The sequence below is a fragment of the Xyrauchen texanus genome, chromosome 7 (genome assembly GCF_025860055.1).
Source record: "Xyrauchen texanus isolate HMW12.3.18 chromosome 7, RBS_HiC_50CHRs, whole genome shotgun sequence".
Taxonomy (NCBI): Eukaryota; Metazoa; Chordata; class Actinopteri; order Cypriniformes; family Catostomidae; genus Xyrauchen; species Xyrauchen texanus.
The window spans coordinates 23,881,073-23,908,865 of NC_068282.1; the positions used below are offsets into that span (position 1 = coordinate 23,881,073).

The 27,793-nt window shown below is 40.6% G+C and overlaps 1 protein-coding gene across 2 annotated transcripts in view; it reads left to right on the forward strand.

The window, feature by feature from the left end:
- The window catches only part of LOC127646716 (cAMP-specific 3',5'-cyclic phosphodiesterase 4B-like), a 278,575-nt gene that overhangs the window by 108,509 nt on the left and 142,273 nt on the right, over window positions 1-27,793 (forward strand). The window lies entirely within an intron of this gene.

The window sequence follows — 27,793 nt, forward strand, 5'->3', positions numbered from 1 at the left end:
TTTTAAAATATGTACAAATTGTCAAATTGAACACTTTCTTTGACCCTTAACATTTTCTCTGAAAATTACTATATATATCTTTTGAGGCAAAATATATTTATTTTATATAGCTAATACAAAGTTAATTGTGAATCTTTTAGATTGATATCACTGTAGACAGTATCAACATTCTCAAACCTAAAGCATTACAAATAATGTCTATAAGTCTAATAATATAGTACTTTTTATAGCATTGAACTAGATGTTTAGAAGTTAACGATGTTGTAATTGGGAGATATTAGCATAATCGTCTATGATTTTTAAAATATTTGAAACACATTGACACATAAATGGTTGTTACACACATCATGATCTGTACAAAATGAGCTGATATCCCTAACTGTACCTCTTAAAGGATTAGTTCACCAAAAAATGAAACTTCTCTCATCATTTACTCACCCTCAAGCCCTGCCAGATGTGTATGAATACTTTCTTCTGCAGAACACAACTTTTTTAGAAGAATATCTCAGCTTTGTAGGTCCATACAATGCAAGTGAATAGTGGCCAGAAAAATTAAGTTCCAAGAATTATAAAAAGGTTGCATAAAAATAATCTATATGACTCCAGTGGTTAAATCCAAGTGATATGATAGGTGTGGGCATAGGCGGAAATCGCGGGGGGTCGGGGGTTTGGGGTCAGGTCCCCCCCTATCTGAAATATCATTAAAATATGTGTATTGTAAATAATATAATGATATATTCTTAAAATAATTGTTTAAGAAATAAAATAATACAAATGCAAATGGGGCAACAACAAAAAAAACCTTCAAAAATTGCTCTTGAGAATTGTTATGTTTATTGTCCCCCCCAACATTTTGATGAAATTTTCGCCCATGGGTGTGGGTGAGAAACAGATCAATATTTAAGTCCTTTTCTGCTATAAAATCTCTTCCCTGCCCAGTAGGTGGTGATATGCTCAAAAACTTGGACTCTCAAAACAAAAGATAAAGAATGTGAAATTGAAAGTGAAGATTTATAGTAAAAAAGGACTTAAATATTGATCTGTTTCTCAACCATACCTATCATATCACTGCTGAAGACATGGATTAAACTTCTGGAGTCAAATGGATTACTTTTATGCTGCCTTTATATGCTTTATGGAGCTTCAAATTTCTGGCCACCATTCACTTGCATTTTATGGATTTTTTAGCAGAAGAAAGAAAGTCACACATCTGGTATCACATGAGGGTGAGTAAATTATGAGAGAATTTTAATTATTGGGTAAACTATCATTTTAAAGGAGTGGCTGCTCCGAAAACGGCAGCAGCAGTGCAAAAGGAGTGTCTTGCGTCACTCAAAATAATAACATAGTTAGATTTATATCTACTCTTATCATTTACTGTAACAAAATGAAAGCGTTGTGTGTCGGTAGAAGCTTCCTGTGTATTGAAGCGATTGGATCAGAGCTGGGAGGATGTGGGCAGGATATGATGTGACACGGAAGGTTATTTATCCTTTGGTAAATAGAAAATTTCTCATCCTTTCTAGACTTTTGCCATGGTGATACTGTACAACAATGAATCACTAAGCTGCTATTTATGAGCGATCATATTATTTCCTCTGTAAAATAGTGACATTGTATGAAAGAGGTTTTGTTTTATGTTCTAGGTAATTGGTTTGTGTATACTGTACATTAAATTGTGCATGTAATGTATATGGAGGAAACAGGCTTTGTGGTTGCTTTATTGCCTGGAATTTCAAGACTCAAGATGTGTTGTTCTTGAAATTCAGTCTTGGATGTTAGTTACGGCCACACGTGTGCCTCTATAGAAGACTGAGTTTCTATAGACAGCGATTCTGTGTCAGAAATCAGGTCTTCCATTCCATGAATGGTGTCAATGGAAGCATGCATATTTTATTCCAGTCATTCAATAATTCAGCCATTCATTCATAAATTAGATTGCTGTAATATCTCAAATGTTTCCTCTTGAAATCCATGAGATTAAATGGAAAGAAAATTTAGACTTTTCCATAAATCTCAGATTTTTCTCTTGAGATAAAGACACCAGTAACCTCGCATGTGTCTTCTTTAGAGTTTCAGAAGTGGCATTTCTTATGAAATTCTTCCTAGACTAAATTATCTGAGCTATGTTATCCACACTAGAATCATGTTAACATGCATATTGTTTATGTCTTGTAGCTACACCGATCAGCCACAACATTAAAACCGCCTGCCTAATATTGTGTAGGTCCCCTTTGTGCTGCCAAAACAGTGCAACCCGTATTTCACAAGCATTCTGAGATGCTATTCCTCTCACCACAGTTGTACACAGTGGTTATCTGAGTTACCGTAGCTCTTGTCAGTTCAAACCAGTCTGGCCATTCTCTGTTGAACTCTCTCATCAACAAGGCATTTCCGAACTGCCACTCACTGGATGTTTTTTGTTTTTGACACCATTCGAAGTAAATTCTAGAGACTGTTGTGCATGAAAATCCCAGGAGATCAGCAGTTACAGAAATACTCAAACCAGCCTCAAACCAGCCGTTTTTAGAATTTACTCAAAATTTACAAAAATCATCCAATGAGCGGCAGTTCTTTGTTGATGAGAGAGGTCAACAGAGAATTTCCAGACTGGTTCGAACTGACAAAGTTTATGGTAACTCAGATAACTGCTCTGTATAATTTTGGTGAGAAGAATATCACCTCAGAATGCTATTCTGAGATGCAGGTTGGTGCTGTTATGGCAGCACGAGGGGGACCTACACAATATTAGGCAGGAGCTTTTAATGTTGCGGCTGATCGGTGTGTACTGTAGCTCTTTATGGTTTGGTCCTTGCAGTGTTAGGTAACACTCCAAGAATGGAGGGAGGGGGCAGGGCTGTCTTGAGGGAGTGAGGTCGTGCATGAACATGAATGTGAAGACAAGACAAGTGCAGTGGCGTGGAAAACCTCTGAAGAGAGTCTCATCCCTGCATATTAAGTGATGCTAAAAGAGAATATGGAATAATCTCTGATGGCCATTTGTAGGCATTAGTGCTTTTTGAGAATTTCTTCTCAGCTTTTGCCTTTTTTTTAGATAGATATAATAGAGAATGTCATGGTTTTTGGGGGGAGAAATACAGGATTGAAACATGTTGCAAATCGGAGCACCACAGCTCAGTGTGTCTAATGCATACACTGAGTGCTGTGCCATGGCTCTGACATGAAATAGGTCATTTTACTGTTTGGGAAATATTATACGTTGTTACAACAAAGCAAAACACCCTGTCCAATCCATGTGCATTTCCTGTACTACTATGTAATTCACTGCTTAACCACCATAGTATGATGCATCGTTGGAGAAGTTAACTAGCTAGTGAGGAGCGTTTCCAGAAAATTTTGAAAACTATGCCGGACATCCATTGTTCGAATCACTTTGGTTCAACAATATAGAGCTGTCATCAGTGATGTTATGCAAGAGGTGGAGTAATAACTTATGTCAATATAAAATTATAATAGCTTATTTACTCCTAGTTCAGAAAGATGTTTAATGCACGAAAGCTGCATGTGCTGTGTAATGCTACTGCAATAGTGGGGGTTTCCCTTTACATCAGACATCCCCCAGGCATATTTGAGCACATACACACATACGCACTCTTCAAAAAAAGAACTTCACTTATGCGTTAACATGGACACATAAGCCATGTGTGTTAAAGCACTTTCTTTTAACAGCCTTTAATCCCTTAAAAAGCTGCATTCGTGTTTTAAGTGACTTTACACCGCTTTCTGCAAAATCCTGGAAAAATCAGTTTTCTTAAATGCATGTAAACATGGTCAAAGTCTTGATAGAATGAAAGTTATATATGGAATATAAGATATGGAAACCTCAGTGAAGTCAAACTAGGTTCACACAGTAAACTCACAAGGAACTATGCTTCAAACCACAGGTAGAGAGCTGTAGTTCCAACCAAATTTGCAATGCTCCTTGGAACTATGGTTTCAGAAAACATCAAATCATTTAACTGTGTTGTTAACGATGGAACTTGCAACCAAAGCTTTAAAAAAGGACCCAAAAATGCCATAATAGAAGACAATGTGACTAATTATGACAGAATTTCTATTTTGAATGAATGATCCCTTTAATAAATGAGCATTTGAAAGTACAGGACTATGTAAGGCAGCTATTGCTAAATATGTAACTGAAACATTCCTGACTATTTCCCTTGGCTGTATCTAAAAAGGGAAAAATCAACATCCTCCCCTTTTTTCATACTAATTTGCTTTCTTCTTCATCTAATGAGGTATTCTTTCATTCTATCTCCCCAGAATGTGGTGCTGTTCCCTCTCTCTGTGGGAGATATTGTACTGTATTAGCATACATATACATCCATGGCGTGTTAAAAAGTTTGGTACGCTCTATTGAAATTTATGCAAACAACTCCAGTTCCATTACTGTGGGTTTGGTGCAAAACCAAGTGTGAAAGACATTTATTCACAAGGCGTTTTATGCTAACAGGAATGTCTCTGCATCAGACTGGGGTCAGTTTTGACTTAAAGATATATTATTTTAAACCCAGTGTTATAAAGTACTTAAAGACACCTCATTTAGGCATGAGGCAGTTGTGTGAAAGGAACAGTTTACCCAAAACTGACAATTGTTTCCTTACCCTTTGTGAAAGTAAATGGTGATTGAGACTGTATTCCATGGAAGAAGTTGTGTGGGTCTGGAACAACAAGAGGGTGAATACTGTAAATGATGACAGAATTTAATGTTAAAGTCAGATGTTGGTGTTTCTTGTATTATGTGTTTTAAACTGGGCTCTTCCTTTTCACAGTCGGTCTAAACGTGTTTGTTTACTTTGTGTTGTGCAGCATGTCAGTTTTTATCTCCTTTGTCTGCTGGAATGGAATGGAATGCATGATATTCATAACTATGGGAGAAGACGAGGCATTCGTGCATACACAAAAGTGTACAACCACACACATGCAGAGCATCATACATGTTTGCCTGAATCAGTTGTCAAGGGGTCACGTCCCAGCTCTCATCACATTTCAAGACTCTGAACCTGGACATATGTAAGGCTACATTAGATATTGTGTTAAGCCAAGCACTAAGTGTGCAATAGTCAGATTTCAGTCCATTTGAGGGACCATGTACATTTTCTCCTTCTCTCTGTCTCATTACTATTTACCTATGTTAATAGGTGACCTTGGTAACTAGTACAGTATGTATAGTTCTGTATATACAGTATAAGGCGCTATGAAATCTGTTTTATTTTTTCCAAAATTCAGTTTTTTTCCTGAATTCCTTGTTTTTAAAGTTGTATAAAAATGTATCATTAAAAAAAACTGTCTAATTAAAGTGAATTCATAGAATTTTAATCAAATGAAACACAAAATATTTTTTCAACATACCATTTTTAAAAAAAAAAAACAAATAAAGTAGTTCTATAAAGATCCACACAGCACAATCCAAAACACAACATTGTTAGTTTTGGTCAAATACAGTGCTGCACAGCAGAGCATCACAGAATGAATGAAATCATTGATTAAATATTTTATTCTGTAGAACAGCATTCTTTAGAGATGTTTTTTAAACAGAATGTAATTATTATTTAATTATGATTATTATTTATTACTAGATTGAATATTACATTTTACTATAAAGTAGTAGTATATTTCTGTCACAATTTTTTAAATCTCATCTGAACTTTCATCTAGTTAAATTTAGCTTTTATTTCGGCGGAAAGCCGGAAGAAGCAATTTGTATTTGTATGTTCCCCTTCTGTTACTCACTCAACGTTGTGTCGAATTTACCATATACCTATGTTAATAGGTGACCTTGTTAACTAGTACAGTATGTATAGTTCTGTATATACAGTATAAGGCGCTATGAAATCTGTTTTATTTTTTGCAAAATTCAGTTTTTTTCCTGAATTCCTTGTTTTTAAAGTTGTATAAAATTTTATCATAAAAAAAAAACTGTCTAATTAAAGTGAATTCATAGAATTTTAATCAAATGAAACACAAAATATTTTTTCAACACACCATTTTTAAAAAAAAATCAAATAAAGTAGTTCTATACAGATCCACACAGCACAATCCAAAACACAACATTGTTAGTTTTGGTCAAATACAGTGCTGCACAGCAGAGCATCACAGAATGTATGAAATCATTGATTAAATATTTTATTCTGTAGAACAGCATACTTTAGAGATGTTTTTTAAATAGAATGTAATTATTATTTAATTATGATTATTACTAGATTGAATATTACATTTTACTATAAAGTAGTAGTATATTTCTGTCACAATTTTTTAAATCTCATCTGAACATTCATCTAGTTAAATTTAGCTTTTATTTCGGCGGAAAGCCGGAAGAAGCAATTTGTGTTTGTATGTTCCCCTTCTGTTACTCACTCGACGTTGTGTCGAATGAAGTGACACAAGGGGTCTTCCTTGGGAGCCTTGTGTACCCCTGAACTTGAGAAAAGGCCATTGTGAAATTGGCAGACAGAATTTGCATGTCCCGCCACCAGACATAAAGGGAAGCGGACGTGCGTCTGTCAGATTTTTTCTTTGGAGCCGAGCGGTTGTGCAGCAGCGGGCTGAGTTTACCGCTGTTCCACTCACCTCTGCTGGGAGAAGCACTGCTGTTGGATCTACAGCGTGTCTCCAGCTGGCGTACTCTCTCTCTCTGCATGCTGTGCAGTCAATGCCCCTGGGCGTTTCGACAGCGCTTTTCATTGCCTAAAAGAGTGTTCTCCTCCTAAAAGAGTTTAATTTTCTCCAGAAAAGTTTGCGTTTTCCACTCATAAAAGAGCAATACACAGCAGGCGTTGAACGTCCTTTTTGGACGCGTCTTTTTCAAGATGCTCTTCCGCCTCTGTGTAGTTTCTGGATGCGGTCGTTATTTCTCCAAGACCGACGGCCACAGACGCTGCCTCGTGTGCCTGGGCAGCGATCACACTGAGGCGGCGTTTGTGGATGGTTCATGTACTCACTGCAAGAACATGACAATGGCAGCGTTGCGGTCGTGGCTCTCCTTCCTTAAGGTGAATACCACTTCAGCCGCCCCCCCGTGTTGCTCCTTCTTCCCACAGGATTGAGGACAACTCGGCTGGTGATGAAGGCAATTTGGGGATGGTGATGGGCTCGGTTTCACCAGGTAAATCCCCACGAACCACCCGCCCCCTGACACGCTCGCTCGCTTCCGTGCGAGCTTGGGATAAGTGTGGCTTGCCTCACAGCCAGCTGACACTACCCGGTACCCACATTCTCAATAAAAGAGCGATTTCCTCACTCCCTGGGTCATCCAGCCAGTGCGCGCTGTTCTCACGGCACCCGTCCCCAAAACTCTACAGTCCCGGCTCTCCGGATGCAGCTCTCTTGCCTCCAGACACGTGACTGCCCAGCCCCGGCAGGCCAGCGCTGACGAGTTTCGAAGACGCCTCTCCAGGACCTCTTCCTCAGTCTCTCAACTGCCTCCTGCCAGGCACGCGGAGCCAGGTAAGTGCTTTGAGTCTTTTCTCAACACCCAAGCCTCGGGACGCTCTTTTGCCTCCCGACGCGCTATTACCTGCTCCCCCTGCTGTGAAGCCCCGACCGGTACGTCAAAACGATCGTCCCGTTAGTGCCTCTCACGAAGAGTTTGGATGCATGGCTTTCGCTGCCCAACCTGTCGCGCTCGGCTACGTGATTCAATTCTCCCGCCTCGTTTCGGTGGTATTCGTACCTCTTTACGTTGCGAAAAAACCAGCGCCTTACGGGCAGAGATCACGACTCTGCTTCTCAAGGACGCGATAGAGCCCGTCTCTCCAGCCGAGATGAAAGAAGGGTTTCTACAGCCCTTACTTCATCGTACCCACGATTACGATTTTGGACCTGCGAGTTTCCTGTCAGACGCACTGGCACACAGCTGGCCCAGGGAACTGCTCAATTACGCATTTCCCCCAGTGAGCCTCCTTGCACTGGTGCTGTGCAAGATCAGGGAGGACAAGGAACAGGTCACCTTGGTGGCTTCTTACTGGCCCACTCGTACCTGGTTCTCGGATCTTACGCTCCTCGCGACAGCACCTCTCTGGAAAATTCCCCTGAGGAAGGACCTTCTTTCTCAGGGATGGGGCACCCTCTGGCACCCGCACCCAGAACCTCCACATCTGGCCGGGACGTGGAAGATCTAGTGGATCTACCACCTGCAGTCATAGACACGATCAACCAAGCCAGAGCTCCCTCCACCAGGCAACTTTATGCCCTAAAGTGGCGCTCATTCGCAAATTGATGTTCTTCCCTAGCCAAAGACCCACAGAGATGCGCAGTTCGATCAGTGCTTTCATTCCTGCAGGAGAGGCTGGAGGGTAGGCTGTCCCCCTCCAACTTGAAGGTGTATGTAGCTGCTATTGCGGCCCACCACGGTGCAGTAGATGGCAAGTCCCTGTGTATGCAAGACTTGATTATCAGGTTCCTTAAAGGCGCTCGGAGACTGAACTCTCCCCTGCCAAGCCTTTTCCCCTCCTGGGATCTCTCAGTGGTCCTCACGGGCCTTCAGAGACCCCCCTTTGAGCCACTTGATTCAGTTGAGCTGAAGGCCCTCTCCCTGAAGATGGCCCTCCTGATCACGTTAGCCTCCATCAAGAGGGTTGGGGACCTGCAGGCATTCTCTGTCAGTGACACTAGGTTGTGAAACTGCAAGCACTGCCCCGGGAGGAGGCAGACCCAGCCCTTTCATTGCTGTGTCCGGTACATGCTTTGCGTATCTATTTGGACCACACCAGAGCTTTGGATGTTCTGAGCAGCTCTTTGTCTGCTTTGGTGGACAGCAGAAAGGGAACACTATCTCCAAACAGAGGATAGCCCTCTGAGTTGTTGACGCCATCTCACTGGCCTACCAGACCCGGCCGTTTCCACCCCCTTGTGGGTTGAGCACACTCAACAAGAAGTGTGGCATCCGTGTGGGCACTGGCCAATGGCACCTCCCTAGCAGATGTCTTCAGAGCAGCGGGCTGGGCAACACCCATTACCTTTGCCAGATTTTACAATCTCAGGGTTGAGTCGGTCTCGTCCAGTGTTTTGTCAGGTCCGAGCCGGTAGAACTCGGTAACTCGGCACAACCGACCGGGTTGATCCAGTGCGCCTTCTCTCCCAGGTTAGCCACTAAGCATCACTTCCTGTATGTTCTCCTCCCTAGCCTTCTGGTTGTGAATTCAGCGGAGCAATTCGCGTCCAGACCCACTACGAGCCACAGGTGCTCTGTTCTGAGGTAGGGCTCCACAGGCTTAGTTCCCTCCTTAGGAAAACTCCCTGTGATGTATTTTCTGTGGAACGGTCCCCCTGTCTGTGGACCTGCGTCTCCCTTGGGCAGTCCCTCTGCCCCAGTCGCCGTGCTTGTAGAGCTCCCCCCTCATTAGGCGAGACCTACCACCGCACCACTTCCATGTACAGCTTCACAACCCTCATAGTGTATTTGCCACATGTTACCTCCCCCTAGCTTGGGCAGGATGTGGCCTCCGCAGGGTCTTTTCCTCCTGAAAGAATAGGACTGGGAAAGACCGCCTTCCCCGATGCATTTCATAGTGCTAAGATAGCCCCAGCCACTTCATACTCTATGCGAGAGACATAGAGAGAAAAGGCTGTGGCTGCCGGGCTTGCTCCCATGCAACATGTAACACCTGTTCCCCCCTCAGGGGTGCCGGGAACCTAAGTTCTGTATATGACATCTCTTTTGGGGGCATTGGGGAGGGTTACGTGCAGCCGACAAAGTTGCCTTTAGCACACAGCAGCCAGCTTGCACCTGTCTCAGCAGTTCACGTAACACGGGCTAGTGCGTGACGTTTTTTAATGGGACCCCTTGTGTCACTTCATTTGATACAACGTTGAGTGAGTTACAGAAGGGGAATGTCATGGTTACTCTTGTAACCTCCGTTCCCTGAGGGAGGGAATGAGATGTTGTGTCCCTCCTGCCACAGCATTAGACCTACCACTGTAAACGTCCGTGCCTTATTCTCGGCTCCTCAGTGCAAAAACCTGACTGACAGACGCACGCACGCTTCCCTTTATACCCGTATATCCGGGTGTGGGACATGCAAAATCTGTCTGCCAATTTCACATTGGCCTTTTCTCATGTTCAGAGGTATGCGAGGCTCCCAAGGAAGACCCCTTGTGTCACTTCATTCGACACAACATCTCGTTCCCTCCCTCAGAGAAAGGAGGTTACGTCAGTAACCATGATGTTTTTGATGACAGCTTCACACCTCCAGATAAGAAGTTCGCTATATGGCTTAAATGTGCTTATTAAACCACAAAAGGCTGCAATTAAATTAAATAAAAATATATAGTCTGCATATACTGCATGTTTCAAGCTTAATGGGCTTGAATGGACTTAATTCTGCTGTCTGATATCTATTACAAACACAGAACGCAAGTGATGCTTATGCTTATACTAATGATGAGGTGTTAAAAGTGTATGAGCACCGGCTTTAGACATTCCATTAGAAGCATGCAGCACATTCTGGCTGTATATGTATTTAATTCAATCTCAGCCTTTTGTGTTTTAGTCATCATACAATGACATTTCATGGTTTGAATTTGAATAATTGGGCATGAATACATAAATTTTATTCCAAATATTAAAAATTCTGTTAATTCCGTTTATATGATTCTGTCCAATTTTCCGCATCACGGAAATCACAGTGCTCTACATATACAGTAGTTAGTATGTGACCTGCATGCTGCCATCTTTTTCTTTGTAGCTAATCACTACAGTTGTAAACAGTCGGAAAAGTAGAAAAATTACATTCAAACAACGCTGATGGCATCACAAGCAATCATATACCCTTGATTAGTGACTATCCTATGTCCAAGGCCAAACTGATCACACTGTGAACACTGCAACAGTAGGTTGAAGTTTTGCATCTTAAATTGGTCTATGCATAACAAAAATCGAATCACTTCCCCACAGTGGCCGAATCTGGGAGTGTTGTTGAATGTTTTGACAAGTGCGCGCTCCAGTTTCCAGGTGAAAGTGGTGCCAAAAGTGAAGTGTATTTTTAGTTGTAAATGATGTAATACAGTCAAGAGGAATGCGTATTTTATTAACCCTACTCCCTAACCCAAAACCTAAACCTAACCATCTGTGGAGTTAAAATGTAGTTTTTAAGTGAAACTGCAACCTCAGAATCGTGCTTACTATTGTTTATGTGTACATGATTTCTTCTTTTTTCCCATGTTACCTGAATCCGTGTCTCGGAGGGTTCTCCCGCATCTCACCATCAAAAGCGCTTGAGGGAAATGTGTTCAGTCTTGAACTAATGCAAAAATGTCTCATAGAGGATGTGCTTGTCAGAAATTTGGCTGAATGGGGTTGATTTCAGGGTACATTAACTTTCAGAAAGGTTATTTCCCATGTTGCAAAACAGGAGACAGGAAAAAAATTAAGTCTGTTTCAGTTGATTACTGGTAAAACATCAGTAATATAATGACATATTTGTGATGTACATGTATTTAATCATAATACACAGAAAAATTTATTTAATCATAATACACAGCTTCTTTTGAAGAAACAGGCCTTCTGTTCACAGAATTGTGAAGTTATGGCATCAACCAGCAGGGGCTAACTGGTCCATGCTAACCAGCCAAACCCTACACTTTGCTATTAACCTTTTCACACATGAGTTTCTCCTGTACTAAAGGTTCTCCCAGCGTGAGTTCTTTAATGCTCACAGTAATTCAAATATAGCTTACCTCACACACAGATGCACTGGAGGACCGATTATTTGACAGTGGGTGCACTGAAGGTCAGATTATATATTATCAAACATATAATTATTTTTCCCCCTCCCCATTTTCTCCCCAATGTAGAATGAACAATTCCCATTGCGCTTTAAGTTCTCATGGTGATGTAGTGACTCGCCTCAATCTGGGTGGAGGAGGACGAATTTCAGTTGTCTCTGCATCTTAATCTGCTCTTCTTATCACGTGGCTTGTTGAGCACGTTACCACGGAGACATAGCACATGTGGAGGCTTCATGCTATTCCCCGGAGCATTCACGCATAACTTACCACGCACCCTACCGAGAGGGAACAACATTATGGTGACCACAAGGAGGTTACCCCATGTGACTCTACCCTCCCTAGCAACCAGGCCTATTTGGTTGCTTAGTAGTCCTGGCTGGAGTCACACAATGCATCTTGTATTCGAACTCACGACTCCAGGGATGGTAGTCAGCTTCTTTACTCGCTCAGCTATCCAGGCCCCATGTGTTTTTTTTCTCCCCAATTTGGCATGCCCAATTCCCACTGCTTACTAGATCTTTGTGATGGTGCGGCTACTCATCTCAATCGAGATGGTGGAGGACAAGTCTCAGTTGCCTCCACTTCTGTGATAGTCAATCCACGCATCTTATCACGTGGCTCGCCGTGCATGACACCATGGAGACTCACAGCATGTGGAAGCTCATGCTATTATCCACGATCCACGCACAATTTACCACACACTCCATTGAGAGTGAGTACCACTAATCGTGAACACGAGGAGGTTACCCCATGTGACTCTACCCTCCCTAGCAACCAGGCCAATTTGGTTGCTTAGAAGACCTGGCTGGAGTCACTCAGCACACCCTGGATTCAAACTCGTGACTCCAGTAGTGGTAGTCAGCGTCAATACATGCTGAGCTACCCAGGCTGCCTATAATGGTGTTTTAGGTGTTTATAATGATTTATTATGATAGATAAGATGCAGTCACTTGCCAGCTATGCATGCCACCATATTTTCGTTGCAATGCAAGATGGGATTCTGAGTTTGTATTGTCATTAAAGCATACAAAAGGTTGAGCATAGAAGGTTCTAAAAATCTAGCCCTTCCACTCTGCCAGCTCCAGAAGTGATGGTGAGGGAATGGAGAAGGCCCTAGTGGACTCACTAGTTTGTATATTCTTTGATATCAGAAAACATGGCCGCAGTGCTGCATCAAAACAGTGCACTCTGACAGTAACAGCGTTATTCTTTTATTTCATGATTGTTTTAAAGTTTGTAACATATAAAAATAAAGATATTGTGATGTTGAAAAGACTATTTGAGCAGCTGGTTCATTACGACAACCGATTCAGTCATTATGACAACCGATTTTGCTGGTAAACAGCAGCATGAAGGCAGATCACACCAGTTTGATCGTACATGTGAAAGGGTTAACCTGTTAGAGAAATTTCATTAGCGCTCAAATGTACAAACAACAATGCCATAGTTAACAAGTTTGTGACATCAGAATGTCTCCAGTATGTGAGCCTTGCTTTTGTGCAAATTAATGCCGAGTTTACACGATTTTAGGCCTGATTTTCACTTGCCGACAGTTTTGTGAAGATCGCAGAGAAAAGCCCTAAATCATAGGCAAATTGGATCTCGCTCCCATGAGCGACGATTGCAATTTATGAATTATCAAAGACGTGATTTGAGAGTAGCACCGATGCATCGCCGATGTCAGCGAGATATCTAGAATATTAAATATCTGGACCTGTCTGCAATTCCAAATCGCACAAATTGAAATGTTTTTCGACTGAATACAACTGCAGCGTTGACCTACAGCCAAGAAACGGGGCAAGAAAAGTTTCAGCAAGAAAAGTTTAATTTGGAGGACTCCTGATGTACCTGTAATTGAACATCAACTAGCATGGCTGCGGTATCAAGAAAGTCTCATTGGACCAAAGAAATGGAGGAAAAAATTTTGGAACATTGGCAGGAGCACTTGTGCCTATTTGATGTTTCCTCTGAACTGTACCACAACCAGGTACAGAAAGAGAAGAGTTGGAGAGAAATTGGCAATTATCTTGGACAGTCAGGTAAGCAAATAGGTTGATTTTTCAGTAGGAGGTACTTTTTCATATTGAAACTCAAAAAATAGATGATGCCTTTAGGCGATTAAAAACATACACATCATATTCTGAAATGCATAAAATGTGATCATGCATTTGTTTTGTATCTCGGATCACTTCTCGCATGTACTCTGTTGTGAAACGTAATTTGGAGTCCAGGCAGAGTCGTCAGGGATTCGTCAATAGTGAAATGTTTTGTAATGTTTTCACCCCTGTTGCCGATTCCTTGTATAATTTGAAAACTCTACGACTTCAATTACAAGATAGACAGTTGTGTAATATGAACGGTACCGCAATCCGACCTCTTTGTAAGTCATGTAGTGTGTAGGAGGCATAACTTGCAAGTTTTAGATTATGTGCTCAAGATCATTTGCTGGTAACCACCACATTTATCACCAGCACCACAGAGTTGATCCAGTGGTGCACAAACTATAGATTAAACTGCTGTATTCTGTCCTCGCTTGCTTTATTGCCATCAGTAAAACTGATGCACACACACAAGGCACCTTTGTTAGGCTGTCATTATATTTTATTAAAATGTGTGCATTATTTGTTTGCTGTGATCTCATCATCATATTTACCATATTTTACAAGAACAAGCAGTTTACAGTACAGAATGTTCTTGTGTGTTGACTTAAGTTCCTGGTCTTATTGACAATTCATCCATACATGCTATTCCTATTATTATGATTATAATTTTACAATTTTTAACAACTTGCTCTTCCTCTGCAATGACTTTCCTTTTGCTATTATGTACTGTACATTACTAGTGCCTCACTGTGACCATAGATCTTTTTTGTAACACAAATTATGTTGAATGAGCTTAACTTCCCTGAATACATTGCATCCGAAAATGTATTAAATTCATTATTTTCCTAAAAATTCGACAAAAGATACCCCATAATGACAACGTGAAATAAGTTTGTTTGAAATCTTTGCAAATTTATAAAAAATTAAAAACGAAACAAATCACATGTACATACATATTCACAGCCTTTGCTCAATACTTTGTTGAAGCACCTTTGGCACCAATTACAGCCTCAAGTCTTTTTGTGTAGGATGCTACAAGCTTGGCACACCTATATTTGGGCAGTTTCTCCCATTCTTCTTTGCAGGACCTCTTAAGCTCTATCAGGTTGGATGGGGAGCGTTAGTGCACAACAATTTTCAGATCTCTCCAGAGATGTTCAATCGGGTTCAAGTCTGTGATCTGGCTGGGCCACTCAAGGGCATTCACAGAGTTGTACCGTAGCAACTCCTTTGTTATCTTGGCTGTGTGCTTAGGGTCGTTGTCCTGTTAGAAGTGCCTCTGAACACATTATCAGAAACACCAGTTCACCTACTTATTCATGTGATTATCTAATCAGCCTATGGTGTGGTAGCAGTGCAAGGCATAACATCATGTAGATATGGGTCAGGAACTTCAGTTAATCTTCACATCAACCGTCAGAATGGGGGAAAAATGTGATCTCAGTGATTTTGACAATGGCATGATTGTTGGTACCAGACAGGCTGGTTTTAGTATTTCTGTAACTGCTGATCTCTCTGGATTTTCACACACAGCAGTCTCTAGAGTTTACTCTGGTAAACAAACAAACAAAAATCTAGTGAGTGGCAGTTCTGCAGACGGAAATGCCTAGTTGATGAGAGAAGTTAATGGAGAATGACCAGACTGGTTCGATTTGAAATAGAGGCTACGGTAACTCAGATAACCACTTTGTACAATTGTAGTGAGCAAAATAGCATTTCAGAATGTACAAAATATAGAACCTTGAGGTGGATGGGCTACAACAGCAGAAGACCATGTTGGGCACTTTATTAGGACCATAGTGTTCTTAATAAAGTGCTTAGTGAGTATAAATTTAGACATTATTTTTGCAAACTCACATTCAGGTCTGGCTCAATTCTGGTATGGAATGCCAACTGGTCACAGTCCAATCAATTCTCGGTCCCACCCTACATTTCCTCTCATTGAAAAACCTGTTTTTCAAATAAGCGATATTACAGAAGTAATATGGGTTGCGAACATGAATTCATATTGCCTTTAATGGTAACAAACCAGGTAAAAAATACATACGCACACATGGACACACATGTTTTTATGCTACGCCCTTTCCGAGGAGAGAATGTTTTGTCAACATTGTAAGAATAGCTAGGTGACCTTTTCACATGCCTGTTGTTGTTAATGCACTCATTCTCCAGCTCTCAGACACTTTCAGGCTGGTGAACTCACTTTTTTTGCCAGAGAGGATGCCAGAATCAGTCTCTAGGGCTGAAGTATCTGGAACACAGTGGATCTCCTGGATGCAACAAAAACAAAAGTACTACAAGTACCCGGATGATGTACTTCTTCAATTAAAAAAAAAACAAAACAAAACAAAGTGTAAAATGTTGAACACATAATACACTCTGCGTTCACAGCTTGCTATACTTAGTGGAAGGGGCGGGGTTACCTTACCATGATGCTGGCCTGACCTTAGTCGTATTTAATTATGAACGTGACACCTACCAAAACTTCTGTGAAGACAGCACCTTACAAGTGAGTTGAATGCTTTACTATCACCCCTCACTGTGTGAATATGTGCATTATTTGAGATAAAATGTTGGAATAAGTTTGGCAAGCAAGCTAAAGCTAGCGGTTTGTAGGGAATTAGCGACTGGGTACATTTACAGGGTATATTTACAACTGCCAGCATTCATCACCAATTATATGTAGGATAAAACAAGTACATAATTTGTTTTCGGAATCTACCAGTATTCAATCCACCAATATATATGTAGAGACTTGCTATATGTAAGGAATTGAGTTCCTCCACAATTATATGCAGGGAATTAGATAATGGTTTGCTTATGACTTTGAGCTTTTGCCTGTGTCATTCTACAACCATTAATGCAAGTAATTTAGCTCAATAGGGGGATAAACCATTAATTCTGGGAATGTTCAGAATTAATGTTTACTTCTGATCAAAGTCTTCGACCAGCGATGAGATGATCGGCATGTAAGCTTAATTCTTACAGTAATACTACTTTCATGGCCATTAAAAATAATATCACAAATAGATTGAAATACTGTTTATGAACAATTGTAGCTTTTTATGATCAATAGATTTCTATGATTTAATCAAATACACAGTCAAATTATTTTTTAATGCAAACAAGACTTTATTAACTAATCTACAACATAAAACTAAACTAACACACATACAGTAGACAAACATAAAACACAGGCTGGTGAGTGAGCTTTGACATTAAATGAAATTAAAATAATCTGTAATGGAAAAATGTACTTTTTGGAGTCTACACACCATGCCTTGAGAACCATCATTACTTAATTTAGTATGCCTCGATTCAGATCGGGTTACCCAGTTATCTTATAAAACACCAGCACTTTCTGCAAAAGTTTGTAGGTTTGTACTTGCATAAGCTCTTTGCGTTGCTTTGGTTCTTTGGCTGGTTTTGTAGAAAGTCTTTTTATGTTGCATCAATGTTCTAGAATTCTGAGTCAATTCTAGAGTTCTTGAATACCGGGTTGGTGATGGAATGACCAGGCTGAGCCCCAGAAGTGAGGGCTCCCGCAAGGGGTTTTATGTGCAAGAACAATGAAGAACAGAGAGCACCCCAAAGGTGTCTTGAGCCAATCAAAAGTGATTCTTGCTTGGTCACATGTTTATTTCTGTCCTCCCCTCAAGGTAATCTATTTACAACCTATTGTTCTAAGGATTGTGAGTTTCCCACTCAAAATTTAACATTTTAATCAAGAATTTCAAAAGAGAACAACAACTGCAAAGAACCCAAATATACTTCACACCATCACTCTGGAATTTAAAAGGCAATAAATTACATACCAAACACTTATTCACTTTCATTTATAATTCAGTAATAATGCATGATAAAACTTCCTAATATTTTGTTTGTTAGTTTTAAACATAGATAATGCATTACACGTTATGAGAAAAATACTTGTCTGGGTTATCATCTGTATAGGATGCATTTGTCCATTTTTTTACCTGTTGATGTGCATATTGCGTTTTAAGAAAGTTTTTGTTATCAGTGTTGTTGCTGGTTCACATTCTAGAATTACATACATGGGAATTTTACCCAAGATATTAAAATTGCATTAAACAGCAATGATAATCAGATCCTGTAAAGTTATAATGGAGTGAATGGAGACTCAAATGCATAAAATAGATTTCATTTCAGAAGAATAACTGTCCTGTTCAAATTAATAATAACTGTTTTCTGATGCACATAGCCAAACCTCCTCCACTTTAACTCTATTCAATCTGTGCATGTCAGACTGAAGGTAAACAGTTTTTTCTTTTCTTTTAGATGAGTGTTTCCTAAAGCTATGATTAGCATATAAAAGGGGATGAGTAGACTGGACAGGAAGAGAGAGTGAGTGCTGAGTGAAAAGACATTATTAGTGGGGAAGGGAAGAAATGATGCCTGATAGTGATGTCATTCTCGTGAATGACAAGCATTCAGTGGCAGTATGGATTGTGTGAGATTATTTTTTAATAAGAATGCCAACGCTGGTCTTCCGGTATCCATCATATCACAAACTAATTTATGCTTTTTTTTTTTTTTACATCATTGTTATTAACATTTTGTCTCCTACAGTAGCCTGGCTCCTTCATAGATTTCTCCAGATTCATTATATTGTCTAAAAGTGGATCATCTGAAATAAACTGAAAATAAACAATCTTAAACCAGCGTAAGTTGGTTTGGTGGTCTTAGCTGGTTTAAACTGGTCAAGCCTGGCCACACTGGTGTAGCTGGTCCCACATCCTGACCAAGCTGGTGTTTAGCTCATCTAGCTGGTTGGCCAGCTGGTTTCCAAACCTAACAAGTTCCCAAAAACCTTCTAAAAGCACCAAACAGACCAGCCTGACCAGTTTGGGAGTTAAGCTATGACCAGCAAACCAGCTAAGGCTGGTCTAAGCTTTTTTTCTAGCAGGGTATTGATTTGAATTCTGTTCTTAAACATGGCATGAATACAAAAAATAGGCATTGACTTAAAGACAGTCTAAATGTAGTTGTCTCTATATAAGACAGCTTACTGATTTAAATTACCTTCTTCACCATGACAGCAACCCTGTGGACAGTTGCCCTTGCACTGTATTGTGGGACCATTGCAGCTTCTGCCATTGCAGTGCTTTAGTCATGAATAAACCAAAAGCTAAATGCACTCTCTGCTCTTAGCATTCCTCTTGTTTGAGTGTGTTCACTGTTGACAGGGCAAGGATTTGCCCTGTACTGTGTGTATATGTGTACCAGCGGGACACATTAACTAATGGTCTATTCTAATTTAAAGCATAGTTGAGACATCACAGAGCTATTTACTCTTTCAGCTCTGAAGTTCGAGCAAACACTTCTTTCTCTTTCTCCCTACAGCAAGATCTCCCAAGGTAGCCAGTTGCGTGTGACATTTGCGGTTGTTACATATGGTCTCCTATATAACATGCTTTTAAATTCATGCATATCTCCACACTGAATTCAACAGGAAAAAGGATGTGAACATTTGGACATGCATAAATTGCCCATAAAATCTGAAGTAATAAAATAAAAACTGATATTTAACAATTGAAACAGGTAACACACAAACAATGTTGTTCATGTCTGACTACAACATGTGAAGATTTACCTTGCAGGGTGGAAAATGTAAACCCTTGGACTTAATTACAGGTTAAAGGAATAGTTTACCCAAAATTAAAATTCTTTCATAATTTATTAACACTAAGGTTGCTCCAAACCCGTCTGACTTTCTTCCATGAACACAAAAAGATAAACTGTAAAAAGTCTGCACAATGTGTATTTCCAAATGAAAGTGAATAATGCCTCTGGCCTTTCAAGCTCCAAAAAAGTAAAAAAATATAAAATAAATAAATAAATAAAACACCATAAAACCACAGTAAAAGCAGTCGATATGAATCATGTACTGTATTCCAAGTCTACTTAAAGGAATAGTTCACCCAAAAATTACAATTCTTTCATCATTTTCTCACCCTCATGCCATCCCAATGGAGTGGTGGTGGCGTAGTGGGCTAAAGCACTAAACTGTTAAGCAGAAGCTTGTCGGTTCGATACTCACAGCCACCACCATTGTGTCCTAGAGCAAGGCACTTAACTCCAGGTTGCTCCGGGGGGATTGTCCCTGTAATAAGGGCACTGTCAGTTTCTTTGGATAAAAACGTCTGCCAAATGCATAAAATGTCAAATGTAAAAATGTAAAATCCTAGATGTGTATGACTTTCTTTCAAACAAAGATTTTTAGAAGAATATTTAAGGTCTGCAGGTCCCTGTATCTACATGATTTTATGCATTGCGCTACCGCCACATGATTGGCTAATTACGTAGATAATCGCATGAATAAGTAAGTGGGTACCAAAATGTTTAATCTCCAAAAGGACATAAAGGCAGCATAAAGATAATCCATACAACTCCAGTGGTTAAATCTAGATCTTCAGAAGCGATATGATAGGTGTGGGTAAGAAACAGATTTATTTAAGTCCTTTTATACTATCAATCTCCACATTCACTTTCACATTGTTTTTCCTTTGTTTTCCAGCCTTTGTGCATATCGCCACTTAATGGGCAGGAGAAGTATTTATTGTAAAAATTGAGCTGAAATATTCTTCTAAAAATCTCCATATTTGTTCAGCAGAAGAAAAACTGGCCGAAGTCACTTTAATTATATGGTAAATAATAATAATAATAAGTAAATAGATTTTGAATACATTAAAAAAAATATAACTTTTGCACTATTCCTTTTTCCAAAACTGTTCCCCTTCTGTCACTCACTCGATGTTGTGTCGGTGAAGTGACACTAGGGGTCTCTCTTGAGAGCCTCAGTTGCCTCTGAGCTATGAGAAAAGGCCAATGAGAATTGGTGAACAGAATTAGCATAAAAGGAGGGAATCGTGCATCTGTTTAGTCAGATTTTTTCTTCGGAGCAGAGCGGTTGTGTGTCCAGAGAGCTGGTGTTTCACGACAGCTTCGACAGCGCTTCTAAAAAGAGCATAAATCCTCTAAAAGACCATTAATTTCTCTAAAAGAGTAACACATTTAGTGTTGAATGTCTTTTTAAAGACGTGTCTCTTTGAAGATGCCCTTCCGCCTGTGTGTAGTTCCTAGATGCGGCAGATATCTCTCTGCCTCTGATGGTCATAGGCGTTGCCTCGTGTGTCTGGGTCGTGATCACACCGAGGCAGCGTTTGTGGATGGTTCTTGTTCTCACTGCGAGAACTTGACCATGGCAATGTTACGGAATGGAGGTCGACCCGGCTGGAGATGGAGGCGATTTGGGGAGTTCATCATTCACGGCTTCGCCGGGTAAAACCCCACGAATCTTGGACCTGCGAGTTCTCAACCGGGCCTTAAACAGACTCACGTTCAAGATGCTCATGCAGAGACATATCCTAACATGTGTTCGGCGTCAAGATTGATTCACAGTGGTAGACCTGAAGGAGGCGTATTTCCACGTCTCGATCTTGCCCTGACACAGACCCTCTCTATGGTTCGTGTTTGAGGGCAAACCAGTACAAGGTCTTCCCCTTCAGCTTGTCCCTGTCCCCTCGCGAAGGTCGCAGAGGCAGCCTTTGCCCCACTAAGAGAAGTGGGCATCCGCATACTCAATTACCTCGATGACTGGCTAATCCAAGCTCACTCTCGAGAGTCACTGTGTGCCCACAGGGACCAGATGCTCAGGCACCTCATCCGGTTAGGGCTTCGGTTCAACTGGGAAAAGAGCAAGCTCTCCCCAGTTCAGAGCATCTCTTTTTTCGGCATGGAGTTAGACTCAGTCTCAATGACACCTCGCCTCACAAACGAGCGTGCGCAGTCAGTGCTGAATTACATCGCCTTATTCAAACTAGGCACCGTGGCCCATCTAAAACAGTTCCAGAGGCTCCTGGGGCTTATGGTGTCCTAAGCGGCAGTCACACTGCTTGGGTTGATGCACATGAGACCGCTACAGCACTTGCTTCGGACACGAGTCCCGAGATGGGCATGGCGCCACGGCACATACTATGTGTTTTTCACCCCCCTCTGCTGTCAACTACTCAACACCTGGACAGACCTCTGCTTTCTGCGGGAGTACCCCTGCAGCAGGTGTCCAGATGCGTCGTGGTCACCACAAACGCCTCCAAACTGGGTTGGGGCACCACGTGCAATGGGCAAGCAGCCACCAGTTCCTGGCTGGCATGTCAACTGCTTGGAGTTGTTGGCTGTAGTTCTTGCCCTCTCTGTCTTGGTTCTTGGACCTTATGCTCCTCACAACAGCAACTCCCTGGCACGTTCCCCTGAGGAAGGAACTCCTTTCTCATGGACGGGGCACACTCTGGCATCTGCGTCTGGCCCTTGGATGGGTCGCGGAAGATCTAAAAGTGCCTTACCACCTGCTGTGTCATAGGCATGATCAACCAAGCCAGAGCTCCCTCTATCAGGCAGCTCCATGCCCTAAAGTGCTGTCTTTTCACAGCTGGTGCTCTTCCTAATCAGAAGACACACAGAAATGCACAGTCAGGTCAGTGCTCTCATTTCTGCACAGGAGAATGGAGGGACAGCTGTCCCCCTCCACCTTGAAGATGTTGAAGCCACTATACCAGCCCACCATGATGCAGTGGACGTTAAGCCCTTGCGGGAGCATGACCTCCCAGGCCATGCCTGTTCCCTTCACGGGGTCTCTCTGCGCCCCCTGTGGGCCCTCAGGAGAACCCCCTTTGAGCCACTAGACTCAGTCGAGCTGTGTGCCCTCCTCTGAAGATGGCCCTCTTTATTCCGCTCACTTCCATCAAGAAGGATGGGGACCTGCAAGTGCCCCTCGACCAGCGACACATGCCTGGAGCCCACATTTATCGGTCATCACGATTACCCCCTGTGTTGTATTTTGTGCAGTACGGTCCCCCTATCGCTGGACCAGTGTCTCCCTTGGGCAGCTCCCCCTGCCCCGATTGCTGTGTTTGTAGAGCTCCTCCCTCACCATGTAGGACCTACCACGTGTGGCTCATAAGCCCATGTGACGTATTTGCCACATGTTACCTCCCCAGCCTGGGAAGGATGTGGTCTCCGTGGGGTCTTTTCCCCTGTGCCTTTGATGTCATATCACTTTGATCTCCAGCTAGCAAGATACTACATTTGAGTATTCTGAAAGCATACAGTAGACTAATTTTAGCAGACAAAATATTTTTACTTCATGTTGCTGATTTTCCCGGTAGAGCAGTCTTTTATTATTGGTGAATTTTAAAATGGGACTTGTATGAATATTGTATGTATTGTACATTGTGTTTTGAAATGTGTACTTGTATTCCCAGAATGGCAGGTGGACTTTGAGTCATTGGATGCGCCAGATCAGTTTGTCATCCTCACCAGATTGCCCATGTGAATGCCAAGAGATGTATTAGGGGCTTTGTCTGGTCTTTCATTTATAAGCCATCTCTCTACAAATGAACATGCATTCTTTTATTGAATATATGTTCATTTTTAATAGTTACAGCCTGATGTTACTTTACATGCTCTGGTGCTGTTCTAGTGCAATTTTCCACTGCCACATTAGTGCTTGCAAGATCCAGTTTTGCTTCTCCAGAAATTCCACCCACTCCCTCAAGAAACCCTTGTGTTCATTAATGGCCCATTCATTATAAATTACCTATTGAACATAAACACACGACAGGTGACCCTTCTCCAACACACTGTACTCCCAAATCCCAACTATAATTAGAGCAGTGAGCTCAATTTGGTTTCATCTTCACCGTGTTTTTTATTCTCTGTGCACAGCATATACACAGAGCTTTCTGTGATAGCCTCACGGCTGTTTTTATCTGTATTTGTAAAACTGAAAGTATGGACCCTGCAGGAAACCACAGCACACACTTTTTGGAGTGAGATTTTTTTTGTGCTGCATAGTCAAACCAAGAGTTAATGATTTTTTTTTAATAGTTTTTTTTTTTTAGAAAAGGGTTTTTAAACACTTTCTTCCTTAACACCAAGGAAAGAGTCAGAAAGAATAAACGGAATGACTCATATGTCTGTTTTAACTAGTATATATTTGGTATTGTGCTAAAGTGAAAAAAATAACTGTACCCTGAGTACTTTGCATTCACAAAGCACACAATAAGTGAACCGCACTGTGTGCGCTATGGTTAATTTAAAGTGTTCACATTCAAACTAAAATTCTTGCGAACCACTCTGAAACAAATAAATTATCAGCCACAGGGTGACAGAAACTGTAAATTAATGTGATATGACTGTTTTTGAGCCATATATGACAAAGGAAGAAGCATGAATCTGGAAATGGATATATGCACGCATTTGTTTTACATCTGCATCATCTCAGCTGTGCAAACATTCTCTCAGCTAACATAACCTCTGTTAACACAGTGTTATACAGAAAAGATATCTGATGTTGCAAGCTGTATGTTTAGTCATTTACATAACACATTTAGGCATAATACATAAGGTAAACATTGGCCCACAAACTAGTCGCTTAGTCTCGCGAAGCCAGACCTATGACTACGGCAAAGGTCTGGGCTCTGTAGCAGCTTCAATTGGCCAAGAACTGCCCATTTAGACAGAAAAGCCATCTAACTGACATGTTAAGTGACCAATCACAATCAGTGACCAATCAGTTTTGTCATTTCGGGGTGTTTAGGTGCAGGGTTATCAGAGAAGTATCAGGTAAACAAAGCAGAGTAAACAAAGCAAAAATCAGCTTTGCCCGTGGATATCTGCTTCACTTTCTCAAACAAAACTCTGAATACTTTTAAAAGATTTGATGTCTCCAACCTGGCAAACTTGGGCAAATTATGTGATTATTTCATCCTCAAAAGCATTTATTGTATCAATGCAGAACCTTGTGAACTTGGCTTCCAGGTGGATTGATAAAACACGCTTAGCTACTCGCATCGAAACAACCAATCAGATCTGATCGAGAAAGCTTTTCCAGCTTTGTGTGCCATGTGCATCTATCTGGTTAGAGAACAGACTGTGGCTGAGACTAATAGTCACTTTTCTGGATGAATAGTAAAAATCAGTATTCACTGTAAGATAACCTAAACAATATGCTTCATATGTTAACATCTAAAGTAAATGTAAATTCAAGTTGAGTTGTTATTAGAGTAAAGATATTAATTAATAGTCTGACAAAATCAACCTAAAAAATTTGGTTACACTAACAAAAGTAACTTTTATGGCTTAGATCAAGTGGAAATAGATCTTTGATGTAACAATTACAAGAATATGTTTTAAGAGGCTGTGAATACTACAGTTAGTAGTCTCTTGGGTGTGTTTTCTTGTTTTTTCGTTAAGAAAACCTTTACAATTATCTCTTGATTCTTTTTGCAAGAGGTACTGTTTCTCAGCTCGAAAAATCACACAGTCAAAGTATTGTAGTGAGTGAGAAAGAGTGGGGAGGCACTTTGAATAAGAATATGATGAATATTCATCAGGCACCGTGAAGGGGAGTGGGCCTTCAGTAGTTGGAAGATTGGTTTTGGTCTGTCTTAGCATTGCATTGTTAAAACTTCTGGCAGGCTACATTTAGAAAGTGAGCCGCACAATGTGTAAAGAGGAGTTGCGTTAGTTGGAATCATTAATGGTCCAGACTTTTGTCTTTGTCTCCATGGTAGTCAAGGACAAGATTAGGGTTCCATATTGCTCTTTTTGTGATGATTGCATAGATATGTTATTCCATTTGGCCATATTTGTTTGAACTTCCTCTACTCAGAGAAGTCTATTTATTGCTATCAAACCATTTTTGTCCTTGAATCATGCATGCATGTTTACATATCTGTATGCGTGTTGTGTGCCCATCTGTCCACATAGCTCATAAATCTTTTAATTAAAGGGTCAAAATGTAATCTAACTAAATCAGACAAATTTGCTGGTAATAAAATACCCAAATGCTTAATGCCCTGTTTGGGCCACTGGAAGGTGCCTGGCTGGAAGGCCATTACTGGACAGTACGCTGTCAAAGCCAAAGCTTCGGATTTAGACCAATTGACTTTGTATCCTGAGAGCTTGGAAAAGGAATGAATAATTCTTTGGAGGCAAGGCATAGATCTAGTAGGGTCAGAGACAAATAATAAAATATAATCTGTTTAAAGCAAAAGCTTATTTTTTTATTTAAAGGTGTACCTTCCGTCACCACCTCTGGAAAATCATCCTCCTTTCTTATCGCGGCTGCTAATGGTTCCAGGGCAAGACAGAACAATAATGGGGAAAGAGGGCAACCCTGCCAAGTGCTCCTATTCAGAGAAAAATAATCTGAAATGAATCCATTTATTTTTACCGCTGCTAAAGGATGTCTATAAAGTAACTTAATCCATACAATAAAAGTACTCCCAAACCCATTAATTTCCAAAATCTTAAAAAGATAATCTCATTCTATCATATCAAATACCTTTTCAGCATCAAGTGAGATGGCAGTGACCGGAGACTGATCATTCGCTACTGACCATATGATATTGATGAAACGCCTAATGTTATCAGAAGTGCTACAGCCCTGAATAAACCCCAATTTATCTATATGTATAAGAGATGTCATAACTTAACTTAATCGATTAGCCAAAATGTTTACATCTAGCTGGATTAGGGAAATTGGACTGTAACTTTTACACTCGCTTGAATCTTTGTCCTTTTTAAGAATCAGACTGATCCGGCCTTGTGTAATGGTTGGTGGAAGCTTTCCGTTCTGTAATGATTCTGTGTAAACCTCTAATAAAAGTGGAGCCAATTCTGTAGCATAAGATCTGAAAAATTAATTGGCAAAACCATCTGGCCCTGGAGCCTTGCCTGTAGGGAAGGCCTTAATTATCTTGTCAATCTCCTCCAAGTTTATCTCAGAATCAAGAGTTGTTTTGCTCAGTCGTCAATTTAAGAAGTTCTAATTGTTCCACAAAGTTTCTAAAATCCTCATCAGTAGACAAAGACTTGGAATTATAAAGATCAAGATAGAATTCTTTAAAGTCATTATTAATAGCAATGGCCAAGGCAAAAATTTCAGGTAATGGTTGAAAAAGACTCTGTTTTATATATCTTGCCAAAAGCTTCCCTGCTTTGTCCCCAGACTCAAAATATGGCCGTCTTGCTCTGAATAACCAAAACTCCACTTTCCGCAACAAAATAGTATTATATCTGTATTTCAATCGGGTCAATTCTCTGAGGCCATTAGACGACATTCTTCATTTCAGCTCTGCCTCTGCACTTTTATTATTCCCTTTCAATTCCACGGGTTCTTGTGCTTTGGATTTTTTGATGAATGAGGCATACTGTATGATCCGACCCCTAAGAATCACCTTAAGTGCCTCAAGACATTGATTTCAGCCTTTAACATTAGTTGGAAATCAGGATTTTGCAAAAGGGATACATTAAAGTGCCAACTATATGATCTCTTTTTCACTTCTAAGCACGCCAGGGTGTGATCTGAGACTAAGATGTTTCCAATTGAACAATCAACAACAGATGAAAATAGGGATTTAGATATATATATATATATATATATATATATAAATCTTATGAACTGATGAAAAAAAAATTATAATCCCTACCAGATGGGTTCAATAGTCTCCAAATATCTGTAAGACCAAGATTTTTACACATCCTGTGAAGTGTCACTGTTGCTCTAGGGCAGGGGTTTTTAAATAGGGTGAAAGTGAGCCTCCCCCTAGAGAACTTCAAGACAGCCGTCTTCAAGTTAGAACAGCTTTTATTTTCGTTCACATTTTCATTCTTAATCATGCACTTACAGGACGAACATGTAGCAGATTATGCATTTATTTATTTATGAAGAGAACAGATGAACAACAGAGACACCAGGCAGATTAATGTTTTTTCCCCAGCAGTGACAGCGGATATATGAACAACACAATATTACCAAAAACGATTAAAATATGAACAAAACATGTAAAAAATTAACTGAGCAGAACTCAATTGACAACTCAAATCTTCCTCCTGGTCCGCATCGACTTACACTGGGT